Source organism: Grampus griseus (assembly GCF_964374135.1).
Source record: "Grampus griseus genome assembly, chromosome: 6".
In the NCBI taxonomy this organism is placed as follows: domain Eukaryota; kingdom Metazoa; phylum Chordata; class Mammalia; order Artiodactyla; family Delphinidae; genus Grampus; species Grampus griseus.
Window position 1 is genome coordinate 99,705,551 of NC_139000.1, and position 14,462 is coordinate 99,720,012.

At 45.9% G+C, this 14,462-nt stretch overlaps 1 protein-coding gene across 2 annotated transcripts in view; it reads right to left on the reverse strand.

Moving 5' to 3' along the window:
- PEBP4 (phosphatidylethanolamine binding protein 4) overlaps window positions 1–13,396 on the reverse strand; it is a 257,266-nt gene extending 243,870 nt beyond the window's left edge. Inside the window, exon 1 of one of the 2 annotated variants that reach the window (XM_082656329.1) lies at window positions 13,284–13,396. The gene's annotated coding sequence lies outside the window, so the exon portion shown is untranslated. Of the gene's footprint in view, window positions 1–13,273 lie in introns of both variants that reach the window. The other variant, XM_082656330.1, reaches the window with a different exon arrangement.
- Between the last annotated feature and the right edge of the window lie 1,066 nt (window positions 13,397–14,462).

Below are 14,462 nucleotides of genomic sequence, written 5' to 3' on the forward strand. Positions count from 1 at the left end.
TTTTTAATAAACGTCTTTATTGGAGTACAATTGCTTTACAATGGTGTGTTCGTTTCTGCTGTGTAACAAAGTGAATCAGCTATATGTATACATATATCCCCATATCTCCTCCCTCTTGCGTCTCCCTCCCATTAATAAATCACTTCTTATCTATCACTTTGCCTCTCTCTGAATTCTTTCCTTGCTGAGCCATAAAGGACCGGAGCGCCTTGGAGCCCCCCGAGACGCCACCTAGTGGTTCCCCTGTCTCTTCTCAAGGCACTTCTTCAGGAAGTCTTGACCCTCTCCCTGCCTGCTGTCACAGGCAGCCCTCACTAAGCCATCACAGAGTGAATGGGGAAATGAACAATGGGGGAGACAATTAGAGAGCACTCTAATCATAGAGACCCCTCCTCCTGGCTGAGGCCAAATGGCAAAAGAAGAGGCCCTGATGGGGTGAGCTGGGCCCACTGGCAGCTCCTGGAGACAAAGGGGAAGAGGCCGTGTCTGCAGGACAAGGGGCACTTCCTCTGGCTCCAAGCCTATGACAGCACGTGCCCCCTTGGGCTAGTACTCTTGTCCTGCTCTCCTCAGCCCCTGCAGTCCCCCACCTCTCTCTGTCCCTCCCAAACCTCTCCACTTGGGCCAGATGAGACCTACATCTTGCACCAGCTCTCCCAGGGGAGTCACCTCCCCACCCCTGGTGGGAGTCTTGTGATCGCTTTGGTATGCGTGACAAGCTCCCCAGAGTGATGCTTTGCGGGGTGACCTTGCCGTCCAGCAGAGCCCCTGTCGAGTTTGCGGATGTACAGCTGGGCTGCTTTCTGGGCCTGAGGGCGTGGGAGGGAGGGGAGGCAGGGGCAGGGGCAGACTGCTTTTCCTCCATAGATATTTGGCCCCGATTTTCAAGCCCAGGTTACATAAGACCTGCGGAGAACTACGCTCCCCTGTCACCCACACCTTTCCCTTTCTGTGGAGCATTTCACAAGTGCAGCTGCTTCTCAGAGAAGGTCTATTTTGGGAGCTGTTTCCATTTGACCTATATTAAGCACAGTCACAAGGCAGAGGCAAGTCGCGGGGTGCAGGGTGGCCTGTTTGCTCTTTGTGCTTTTTTAGTGTCACGGGTGAGGGAAGCAGACAAGCTGATGCCCATAGTTTGGGAGCTGAGACTCAAGTGGCTCATGGGCCTCCCCAGGGCAGCAAGCTACAGAAAGCTCTAGACTCGGACAGCCTACCTGTAACTAGTGCAGGCCCACGCCGCCATCCCACTTCACAATTCTGATTTGCCTCCCCCTGAGGCCCTGCTGACAGAGAATACCTGAGTCACTTCAGCACTGGTCAGGGAGGAATTTAGGTTCCCTGCAGGCCTAGAATCTACCAGGCCGGGCCAGGGTGAGTCCCGGCCTGGGCCTGTGAAATGCAGTTAGTAGAGTTTTCATTGGCCATCACGTACCTCCACGGGGAATTCTCTTTCCTGAGTTAATGATTAAATCACATGACCAGCAGGGGGAGAGAAAGGGTTGCTGGGAGGCACTGGCCCAGGTACTGAGCACAAACAGGTATTACTCGGAGTTCCCACCACTTTGAGGGCCCGTGGACAAAATGACAAGAGAAGTGATTCACCCACTAAGCACCCCATTTGCCCCTTTTCAATGGGGGTATTTCTTGGATCACTGTTTTCTCCCTGGAGCCCCTTCTCATTGTCTCCCTGGGAGTAGAGGTCTGATTCCAGGGTCTAAAACTGGGCCCCAAGTTGCTGACCCCCAAACCTACAGCTCTGTGCTTCCTGCCTCCTGGGAGTCAAGCCAATATCTCCAAACAATTGTCCCACTGAGACGTCACAATCAAAAATCTCAAAGCAAAACCTCACTCCTCCCCCACATCCAAATCAGCCCCGCCCCTGGGATGCTGCCTGGTCCACCTTGCCACGTGCCGCACGCTGTTTCTACCTTAGAAGGACAGAATGGACACTGACCTGACGGGGGCACGTCCAGCCAGCTGGGAGATCCTAATATTGCATCCCCTCAAAACTGCTGGAAAGGAGTCCTGGCTTTGTAGTGTGAAGCAGACAGCAGGGTTTCTGCTCCAACCCCTTGTAATCCAGTTGGTGGAGGGCTCCCCTCAAGACATTGGGTTTGGCCTTCACACCTGACTCAGAGCTGGCGGGAAGCACCTGGGGAAGTGGGAGGGGGCTCCCCTGGGGGAGTTGATGCGCGAGTTACTGAGGAGCGGGAGGGATGGAGAGAGCTGGGTGTGAGCGAAGAGCAGAAGTGAGAGCTGATTTTAAAAACTTGAGGTTGGCCTCGAGGAGTGGCTCTGAGGGCTGGTTGGAAGAGAGGATGGGTAGTGCATTCTAGGCAGGGACACAGCCCTGAGAAGGAGCAGAGCAGGGCAAAGCAAAGTACGGCCATCACGCTGTACTACGTGGGATGCTCTTGAGAATATGGTGAGGAGTGGGTTAGCAGAAAAAGATGGAACCAGCTTAAGGAGATCCTTCCCGTTTGGTGGCCCCTTTCCTTCCCTTGTTTCCTGTCCTTCCCACTCCCTGCAGTGTAACAAGTCCTGGCTGCCCCTCACCCTGAGGGGACTCCTGGGGTGTGGGGGTATGGAAGCTGTAAAACACTTTCTGCAGGATGAGATTGAGACAGCGCAGACCAGGCTGCAGACAACCTAGCGGGGTCGCAGGCAGCCAGCAAGAGGTGAAAGGCCATCTCTGCCCTGGGGGCAGCAATGCTCTGGAGGTGGGAACACTGGGACCAAGGGATCAAAGGAAAGGAAGGTGGAAGCAGAGCCAAATCGAGGCAACGGAGGGACTTGGGAAGAATAATCTGCTTTGATCATCAAGGAATAAAGAAAAGTCCATGTCATTTTCTGCTCAGGGAAATACCCAAAAGGAAAACAATTTTTTTAAAAAGGGAGAAATTCCAAAAGAGGGGATATTGTCATTTTCAGTTGGTAAATGTCAAAAGCATTGTTTCTGTTGATACAGCATGATGGGTAGAACACATTTTGGAGGGGGGGGAAGGGAATAACAATATACATATCCAGATGCAAGCTCCCACTGCTTGACTCAGTATCCCCCCTTTCTACTAGTTTAGAAATGTTCCGATGAAAAAAAGTCTCCTTGTCCACTGACCATATGCTACATAAAGGCAGGAAAATGACTTTCACCCCGTCATTCCAGCACTCAGCACTTTGCTGGAACATGGTAGGTGCTCAATAAACACCCATTTAAAGAACAAATGTGCAAAAAAAGAAGCTCCTTGATAATTGCAGGTCAACTTTAGAAGAATTGGTTAATTTCATCCAGTGATGGTAATATTAGGCAACTGTTCAAAAGGTCTGAGTAAGAAAATAACTATAAAAGATATTGGGGAGTGGGGCTTCCCAGGTGGTGCATTAGTTAAGAATCCACCTGCCAATGCAGGGGACATGGGTTCGAGCCCTGGTCCAGGGTGATCCCACATGTCGCGGAGCAACTAAGCCCGTGTGCCACAACAACTGAGCCTGCGCTCTGGAGCCCGTGAGCCACAACTACTGAGCCTGTGTGCCACAACTACTGAAGCCTGTGCGCCTAGTGCCCGTGCTTCGCAACAAGAGAAGCCACCACACAGGAGTAGCCCACACTCGCCGCAACTAGAGAAAAGCGCGCGCGCGCAGCAACGAAGACCCAACACAGCCAAAAAATAAAATAAATAAATTTTAAAAAAAGGTATTGGGGACAATTTGGGAAATACGAATATCAACTGGGTAGTAGATGATATTAGGAAACTTTTGTTAAGACATCTACAAGTTATTTTGAAAAGTTTTCGCCAAAAAAAAAAAGAAGCACAAAGGAAAAATGTTAACAATTGTTAAGTCTAGGTAATGGGAATGTGAGTATTCACTGCACTTTTTTTTTCAATTTTTCTGTATGTTTTCAAATATTTATAATTAAAAAGTTTATAAACATAAAGGACACCTTACAACATGAGGCTAGAAGATAAGAAAATGTAAAATTTTTTATGATTGATAAATAAAAAGCAAAAAATATATAAAAATGTATAACATGGAGGTAGAAGAACTGAAAAGAATTGCCAATCTGATGTTGAAGTCATGGAAGATATCTTTTCCTTAACTTCCTGTATGTTTTCTTATCTTTGAAAAGCAAGTTTAAAAGCTATTTATAATAAGCAATTCACTGCCTAACTTCTTATATCTTTTGTATATTGTCATGATATATAAATATACATGTTTATATCTTTATTAGAGTCTTTTATACCAAGTTATTTAACATACCAAGTTGAAACTTTATGTTTCAACTTGAGTTACATTACATTTTCTTTTATCACTAACCTATGGGATGCAATAAAACAATTAAAATACTGATTGTACCTTAAGAAAATAATCCACCCAAATTTATTGCTTTAGTGACATTTTATAAGTGAAAGAAAAGACCTGACAAAACATTTCCTTCCTTCTTTCTTTCCTTCCTTGCAAATTAATTTGTTTACTATTTTGGTAAATAATTACCTTTTGTGCTTCTCTTCCGCCCATCCCCAATCAGAAGATATTACAGACTTACTTTAAAAATCTGGAAGGTATCAAAATACACAGAAAGAAAATTTTAAGACTCTTCATTTCAACATCTAGAAAAAAACAGTTTACATTTTGTGATATTTCCTTCAATCCTTTTTCTCATGCATGAGTTTCTCTTAACTGAGATCATACTGATAAACAATCATGTATCTTGTGTGTGTGTGTGTGTGTGTGAGAGAGAGAGAGAGAGAGAGAGAGAGAGAGAGCATGCTACACACATTCCATCTTATGGATACAGCATCATTTATTTAAACCTTCCACTATTGTAGGGCACTTAGTGCAATAGACTGAATGTTTGTCTTCCCCCCAAATTCATGTTGAAACCTAATCCCCAGTGTGATGGTATGTGAAGTTGGGGCCTTTGGGCAGTGACTAGGTCATGAGGGTAAAGCCCCCATGAATGGGATTAGTGGCCTTATAAAAGAGACCCCAGAGCTCTCCCTTCCCCCTTTCACCATATAAGGACACAAGGAGAAGACAGCTGTCTATAAACCAGGATATGGGCTGTCACCAGGTACTGAATATGCCAGCACCTTGATGTCCCAGCCTCCAGAACGGTGAGAAATATTTTTCTGTTGTTTATAAACCATCCAGTTTATGATCTGTTATAGCAGCCTGAATGGACTAAGATAGTTTAGTTTTTTCTTCATTTTTCCCCTATTTCTAGTGTTGTGAACATCCCATATGTACATCTTTTCCTCACTTCTTTTGTGCTTAGAATTTTCTTGGATCGAAGTATATGAATTCTTTTCTCTTAGTATATATGTAGGAGAGGAGAAATATAGCTTTTCCCCTACCTTCTTAAGTTTAGTAACCGAGGGCTGTGAATTAAATCAACAAGACAGATTAAAGGGGGAAAACGTTTATTTGGGTACACATGACAGCCAACAAATGAAGTAGCTGGCTCATTAAATGGTTAGAGTTAAAGGCTTATGTACCTTACTTAGTAGGGGAAAGGGTGAGAGGAGTAAAATGCTTCTCTGGGAAGAATAAATAGGTTTCTTTGGGTAAGATAAATGGATTTTCAGAACAAACAAGAGATGAAGTTTGTGATGATATTGTCTATACAGGTATGAGGTGTGTCAATGAAAATTCAATTAACTATCAAGAAGAAAAAAAAAGGGAATTTTATTAGAGCCAAACTGAGGATTAGAACCCAGGAAGCAGATTCTCAGAAAGCTCTAAGAACTGTTCTGCCTGTTGGAAGTCGAAGGTACAGTCATAGACATTTTTGAGACAAAGGATCATACGTCAAAATGATATACGGGTATTTTACGTAAAGGTGGCCAAGGATACGTAGTCCAGGTAAACATGTACAAAGCACAGAGCAAGTCATCATGACCCCCTTTGGGGCTGGGAAAGTTACATTTTAAGGAGTTACATTGATAGCATCAGAAGAAAGAAAGAAAAAAAAGATCATTAGGGTTGAGCAGGCACTCCCATCTCTGAGGAGCTCTGGTTAACGTGCAAAGCAGATGCACAGGGCGTATCGGGGAAGGAGGAGGCCCAAACAGACACAGAAAGAGAATTTTATGTTTAATTTTTCTTGTCCTGCCTTAAAGTATAAATTTTATTTCATTAGATGTATTTCTGTTTCCTTCAGGTTCATACAAATTCCCCAGAAAAGGGATGTGGGGCAAGGTTTATCTGATCTATTTGAGGAATAGGTCCACCCTGAAGAAATAATTTATGGCAGACTTATTTCCTAGAAATTTCTGCTTTTAGTCAGATAAGGGAAGCTCTAAGAGGCTTCTTTCTGCATCTGTTGCATCTTAAATGTCCTTCAGCTTAAAATAATCTTTATACCAACTCCTGGACTTCGAGTGGGTCCTCACATGTATCATCTGATTATTTTCCAGGACTGTTTTACTAATTTATGCTTTCACCAAGCAAATGGAGTTGAGTATTATCATTTAAAAAAAAAAATCCTTACTGATTTGATAAATTAAAATTGATCTAATTTTCAATTTTTAAAAATAACTGAGGATAAGCCTTTGAAAAAAATGTTTGCTTCCACATTTATTTCCTTTTGAAATGAATTATATTTGTATGCTATTTACCTATTTTTATTGGCTAAAAAAATTTACTAGTAAATTAAAATCCTTCAGATTAGTACACTAGAATATTTATGAGGACAGACTGAAAAATGTGTATTTATCTTACCAGTGTGAAGAGAAATAAGAATTCATTTAATCGTCAAATTCCTTAATAATTTTGAAAAACAGAAGGGTCAGTTCATTTAATCAGGACAATTTTGATTGTTATCCTAGCCATCTTCAAAGTGAAAGTCTGGACTAAAGTCCAACACCAAGTTTTTTTAAAAAACAGACTCTGTGGATATTTAAACTTAGTGCTCCAAATTCCATGGAAGCGAATTTTCTAACAGCTTTGTGTGATGTCCCAAATACTTGAGCAATTCCAAATTCCAAATTTGTGTTTCAACTTGATTGCATTAAGTTCAGTTCACTCCATAGCTCTGACCCCAAAACAATGTTTTTTAATTTGCTCAAATTTCCTATATTTAACTTTCTTTTTTAGTCATAGCCAATCAAAAGAAAACACTGCATCGCTCTAAGCTGCTCCTTTCAAGTGTGATCCATTATCTGTTTGTCGAGATTAAAGCAAAAGAATTTGGTCACAATTTTTCCAGTTCTAAACCACCTACTGATTTTCCTCTGAGATTTATAAATGTATTTTCCAGAATTCTACTGCATTATATACAAAAGGTCTGCTTGTCAGAATATATTTTTTCCTTACAGTCTCATTTTCTATCACAAAAGCAAGTTGTCAGTGCTTGGCAAAGTGTCTGCCATAAGTAACCAGTTCCATAAATGATTATGTTGATTGGAGTTGATTCAACTGCTGGTAAAAGTGAAACGGCTCTGTAACGCTGCTTGTGGTGACAATGATTTTCAAACCTATGCTGAATTATATCACTGACAGAAGGATAGGGAGCTTGGGGCAAGTCTGGTGGAGTTGCCCCCAGCTCATTCTCAGCCGTGGCAGCCTCCCGAGCTGTGGTGGCCACCCTTCCCCCAGCCTCACTCTTCTTTGCTTCATTGGAGCCGTGAGATGCTCTCCTCACTAGGGCAGCCCCCTCGAGATGGTTCCAAGTAGGCTGGTTTCGAGAGCAGAGCCTTCTGCCAACGAGATTCACGTGAATAAGCGGCCACATCCCTGCCAGGAATTCACAGCTGCAGCTGGTACAGGTTCTTCCTGCCGCATTGGGGTGGGAGCAGGGTGGGGGGGTGTGGAGGGGACGTCAAGGGTGAAAGGGGACTGAAGTGAGGTACCATCTGTACCGTCTGCAGCCCCTTCCTCCTCCTACCTGCCCTTGGAGCAACTCCACCTGCTCTCCAGGGGGTGCAGAATGAGCAGTGGGCCCACTCTAGCTGGACTGTTCTTACGGCGCAGTGCTGGCTTCTGCAGGGGAGTGTAGGGCCCAGGCTTGGCCCCAAGCCCAGTCAGCTGAGCTCTAGCTGCCGCAGCACCACACTGCTCAGCCCAGGCAGCCCACTAGCTGGACCACTTCACACTCCAGTGCAGCTGGCACCCCTCCCCCCATGCCCCCAACCCCTGGCCTCCCCGCTGGGATCTCAAAGGCCCCAATCTATAAATGGTGGTGTCTGTCACTGGAGAGGCTAAAGCATCAGGACCTGCCCAGGCATTTCTGCAGCAGAACTAGAAGAGAGAAGCCTTGCACTGCTCCCAGCTCCGTCCTCTCACCATTCCACCCAGCCCACATGCAGGAAAACTCAGAGGCTACTGGCCTGAGGCCATCACCACTGTTTCCATCACGCAGGCCCAGGGCAGTGTCTAGGCGAGATGGCAATGTCTGTTTGGAACTCCTCCCCCAGTGCCCTGGCCTTTCCACCTGCCCGGGAGGGCGAGCCCAGCTGTCTTCCCAGCTGTCTGCTGCTTCCTCTTTCTGCTCTCTCATTCTCAAGCCTTTCTAGTGTAGCAAGGTGGAACTACCTAGCAAACCAGACTTCAGGTTTCTGGGCCAAGTCCAGCTCATTGTTACAGACAGTCTTTCTTGGGGATTGTGAGGCAGCTTCCAGCCTCATGGTGGGTATCTGGTTGATTAGCTCTGCCGGCCACATGCCTAAGTGGGAATAAAGGTGACATGTAGCATGTTTGCACCAATATGGACCCTACCTTTACACCAATCCAGTGAAATAGAGCTCAAAGTGTTTCACCAAAAAGGGCTGAAAGTCTGAGGTTCACAGTTTGGCCATAGCAAAGCGTGAGTAAAATGTGGGGGGAAAGTATTTGGTTTTGGTGATGATGATCATAACCCCCGTCTTTATTTTCTACCTTAAGGAAAAAAAAATGTTTTTGGTAGAGGTAGGACTTATTTATCATTTAAATAACTGATTTCTGTTATACAGCAGAAACTAACACCACATTGTAAAGCAATTATACTCCAATAAAGATGTTAAAAAAATTACAGATTAAAAATAAGTAAGGGGCTTCCCTGGTGGCGCAGTGGTTGGGAGTCCGCCTGCCAATGCAGGGGACGCGGGTTCGTGCCCCGGTCCGGGAAGATCCCACATGCCGCGGAGCGGCTGGGCCCGTGAGCCATGGCCGCTGAGCCTGCGCGTCCGGAGCCTGTGCTCCACAATGGGAGGCCCACGTACCAAAAAAAAAAAAAAAAAAAAAGTAAGTAAGTAAGTAAATAAATAAATAACTGATTGCATGTACTTTGGATGGTTCCATAAAGTATTCAATAATCCAATTTGTTTTTGTGGGATTTGCTTGGGCCCGTTTCAAATTATGTTGGGTTGCTGAGGGTCCCCCTCACAATATGCTTATTCCATGGGGTGCACATGAGTCCCTTGCTGACCGAGGAAAGGCTAGAAAGTCTTTGCACTGGTGGGGGTAATGACCATGATCTGGAATTTTCTCAGCAGTGGAGAACTCTGCTTCTGAATAACCAGCTGGAATGTGGAGAGGCACATTGAATACTTTCAAGGTAGCATAAATACACACTATTTTCCTTTATTTTCTACTTTCTAAATGAGCCTGTATAATCAGAAAAAATAAGATATAAAAAGGAATGTAATGTTATATACCTGGAGTTATACTATGTATTTTTTACAGCTATATCTATTGGTAGTGAAAATTTTAGTGGCTTTTAATTTTTCATATTTTCCACGTTTTCTGCAATTATTAATATTTATTAATGAGCACTTGTTAATTATTACAGAGAAATATTTTAGAAATAAAACACTCATTTTTTTTCTTAATGAAAACAAGCAGAAAACCTAATTGATAAAAATGAACTCAGATGGAGATCTTAACAGGAAAGGAAGCTTAACGTGTTTGAGAAACAAATACAGAAAACTATATTTATTACCTTAGGATAGGAAAAGGGTTTCTTCATCAAGACATAACATACACTAGCCAGGAAAGAAAACTTGATCATTTCAACTGCAATGTAATTAAGAATGCATGTTTATCAAAAGCCACCATAAAGGGAGTCATAGGGTTTCCCTGGTGGAGCAGTGGTTAAGAATCTGCCTGCCAATGCAGGGGACACGGGTTCGAGCCCTGGTCCGGGAAGATGCCACATGCCGCAGAGCAGCTAAGCCATTGCACCACAACTACTGAGCCTGCGCTCTAGAGCCCGCGAGCCACAACTACTGAAGCCCGCGTGCCTAGAGCCTGTGCTCTGCAACAAGAGAAGCCACCGCAATGAGAAGACTGCGCACCGCAACGAAGAGTAGCCCCTGCTCGCCGCAACTAGAGAAAGCCCACGTGCAGCAACAAAGACCCAACGCAGCCAAAAATAAATTAATTAATTAAAAAAAAAAAGAGAGAGAGGGAGTCATAGCACAAGACATACTCCTGGAGAAAACATTTGTCACACACACAGCTGAAAAAGTTAGAAATATTTTTTCTATATTAAAATATATAATGTTTTATGATATATAATGTTTATATTACTGAAAAATATTAGTTCCAGAATATATAAATAACTCATACAAATCACTCATGATAACAACGTGATGGTGTCCAAAGAATGGGCAAAGGACATGAATGGGCACCTCATAGAAGAAGAAACACAAATGTACGAAAATGTATGAAGCTAACCACTCAGCCTTGTAAGTAATCAGAGAAACACAGAGATACCATCATGCATCCAACAGAGAAGAGGCAAAGCTGAGGTCTGAAAAGGTAAGTGGTGATGAGAATGTGAGCAACTAGAACTCTCCTACACTGCTGGTGTTACAGCCACTTAGGAAAACACTTTGGTGTGATCTTGTCAAGTTCAGCATGTGCGTACACTGTAACCCAGCAATCCCAGTTTTACATATCTACCCGGTGAGAAATGCTTGAATGTGTACACCTGAAAACAAGTTCAAGAAGATTCAAAGAAGCGGTTCTCATAATAGCAAAAATCTGGACAGCAGAACAATATGCTATAGCCCTGGAAATGACACTGCAGTGAAAATGATGGAACCCAGCTGCACACATCAGTGTGGCTGTATCTTAGTAACATAAGGCTGAGAAAAACACAAGTCCAACAAGATGATGTACATACAGTACAACAACACTTCTCAAAACTTTGAAACAAGCACACCTGAACAGTATATTATTTAGGGATGCCCACACAATATGACATAAACATTTTTAAGTCATCAAGGAAATGACAAATACGAAATGGAGATCAGGGGTCCCTCTGTTGGAGAGGCGGGCAGTGGGAAAGGGGAATTACACATTTGTAGCTTCAACCATGCAGTGTATTGGTTGTGTTATACTTTTTAAATTGAGTAAGGGGTTCACAGTTGTTTGGGTCCTTGTGTTTTATAGCTTGGATATGTGTAACACTTTAATATATCATATATCACATCACTTAGAAATGTAACAACTACAGAAGGAAACATGCAGCATGTCCAAAGCCTGTAAGTGGAACTCCTTTGATATGAACTCAGTCTTGACTCGGGATTCCAAACTCTTAAACCTATCTGGTCATGATACATTGTTGCCTTATGAAAGGTGATTTAATTTGAAAATATTTCCTGATTATAATCATTGGTATGGGTATGGAGGCACAGACCCATTCCCTTATCCCCACTCTTTACTTCTCAACATCTTCCCAAATGATCATGGCCCCTCGAGGGTACCTAAGAGGGTGGAGGTGGGATGAAGGCTGACAGCACGCTTCTCTAGGGCCCCCTGCACATGAGACCTACCCTACCAGAGAATAGCGTACTGGCCAGACCTCTGGGCATCACCTTCACTGACAGGCCAACCCTCTTGACCTGAATTCATTTGGGGGGCTAGACCACAGAATCCTTTCTTTCTCAACAGAGCTGCTGGTAGGGACAGGGTGGGACTGTGAGTCCTGGGCAGCTGGGGGAGATCAGAGGTCAGGGGCAGTCTGGTGAGGGGATGGGAAAAGCAGTTGCCTTCTGGAGGAGGGGGAGGTAAGGGAGACACACTAAGTCAAGCAGCCACTGCGGCACACATCAGAGACCCCGGGAGGTGAGTGCTGTCAGGACCGTGGGAATCCTCTCCCTTTTCCCCGATGAGACGCTTAACGGGGTGATTGCTGACCTGGAAATGAATCCAGCTCTTCAATTCCCAGCCCAGGGTACTGTCATGACAACACTCCCTTTTCTTCTCCACAATCCCACCCACGAGCAGTCCCTTACATAATATTCAAAATGGGGAGGTAACGGAGTTCAAGCCGTTGGGAGTGATATGGGTGGTTCATCAAAGAAGTAACCAGGCTGTTGTTCTCAGCATTTAAAATGAGGGGCTGTCAAATATTTAAGACTCACAAAAGGGTAAACCGAGACCCAGAAATCCAAGAAGCACAGAGGTCGGCCTAGGTTTTGAACTTCCTTGCTGCACCTTCTTGAGTTCCCTGGCTGGCCAGCCAGGTATGTCTAATCACGACAAGCCAATAGCTTTCCTGCTGTTTGTTTTCCACCTGCGTGCAGGTGAGCAGAAGCAGGAAGAAAGCCTTCCTGTCCAGCCCCACCCCAAACCCCGGGTCCCCCGCTGCGTCCCCCCTTGCTTCTCCGGCCTGGCTTCCTTTACCACAGCTCTATATAGCCTTTAGCTCGGGGAGCCAAAATTAATCACTGGTGGGGTTGGAGCACAGCGTTGTTCCTTGGCTCCGAGCCAGGCTCCCAGGATGTGCGTCAGAAAAAAGCTGGTGGGTGAAATTCCAAAGCAATTTGAGTCACTGGGGAGGAAGCGAGACCAGGACAGAAGTCACAATGAGAGCCTGAGGGCAGAGCAAAGCAGGGCCCTGTGGGTCAGGGGCTGGGCGAGGCAGCAGGAATGCTCACCTGCCCAAAGATGGGTTATAGGACTCCTACCCAGGTAGCTTATCTCTGAGCTCTGCACAGCCCTGGCTGGGGCAGGAACTGACCAGGAGGTCTACCTGCTGGTTCCACCCCTGGATACAGTAACCATGCCCTTCACCTGGCTCCCCATAGGCTGGTCTTTGGATCCCAGCCCCTAAAAATCCCTGTGGTTGTTTCTTCATGCATTCCCTCCCACTGACCTGGCCCAGGACACTGCTTCCGGACAGGGAATGGTGACAGGCCAGCCGGGCCCCAGAGAAGAGACGGCAGGTAAGTCCATCACTCATGTCCCACCGGTCCCGAGACCACCCTGGGCCCTTTCTCTGTGCCTGGGGAAAAGACAGGAGCTGCAGCGAGCCCTGGCTGCCCCACCTGTCCCCACCTGTGCTCACCTGTCCTCACCTGGTTACTCCTAGCACGCAGTACAACGCGGGGTTCTCAGGATGTGATCTCTCGGAAGGAGGGAGGCGTGAAGGCAGCAAGAGGGGCAGGTCGGTTAGGAATCAGGTGTCTTCCCCATCAAGGTGCAGCAGCCCCCTGACGGTGGCCCAGCAACCAGAGGCAGCCAGACTCAGGGCAGGAAGCAGGGCGGGGGTGGGGGCGGGGCAGGAGGAGTGTCCACAGGTGCCCTGCGCAGGCACCTGGCCTGGATCCCACTTTCTCCCTGTGAACCTAGGCAGGAGGGAAGAGGAGGTGGGGGAAGAAAGCTCCCGCAATAGCCTGTTTCATCCTGATCAGTCGAAGTGGCCACTGGCCAGGATGGAGCCCAGGAACAGCCTGTGATTCTGGGCCCACACTGGCCCTCAGGCTCACTCTATCTTCTGCCCTTCTGCAGTCTGAAGAGCCACTGCCCATACCAGGGATGCCCCCACTCTGCCAGTTACCCTGAGCCTGGCCTTTCCTTCAGTCCTACCCCCAGGCCCTTGTGGCCCCTTAATGACTCCCTCCCCACTCTGGGAGCTCCCTGATTTTTCAGGCAATGGGATCCATCTCTCCAAAAAGAAACTGAGCGCATCCCTAACCCAACTTTTCACCCTCTCATACTCCCGGCTCACCCAATTTCGTTCTTTTTTTTTCTAGTCACACCTGGCCAAGAAATCTCAGGCTTGCTCTAGGAATTCCTTCCAGGGCAGCCAAGATTCCAGGCCAGTCTGTTGTTACTTCCTTGCAAAGGTTTGAGCAGCAGAGTGAGGGAGTCCTTTTGTTTTAGGAACCAGGCTGAGACCAAGGCTTCTTGGGACTCGAGGGTGTGTGGAGCTCACAGGTGGGCGGCCATGGGCCTTGGCAAAAGTGGAGGTGAGCACAGCTTGGCTGACAGGGGCCATGTGAGGTCACCATTTAAGGATCCAACTGATCATGTTTACAGTTAACCTTTGCCCCAAGCTCTAAGGTCCAGTAATTTTAGGTCTTCTCTTTGTCATCAGACCTCTAGGACACTAGGGCATATTTCCTCATTTCTAGTTGTTAAGACCTGTCAGTTCCACTGCTGGAGATTATATTTAATATATATACACATTATATACACACACGCACACACACATCCCATCAGCTGAGTTAAAAACCCATGCCTCGAGGCACGAA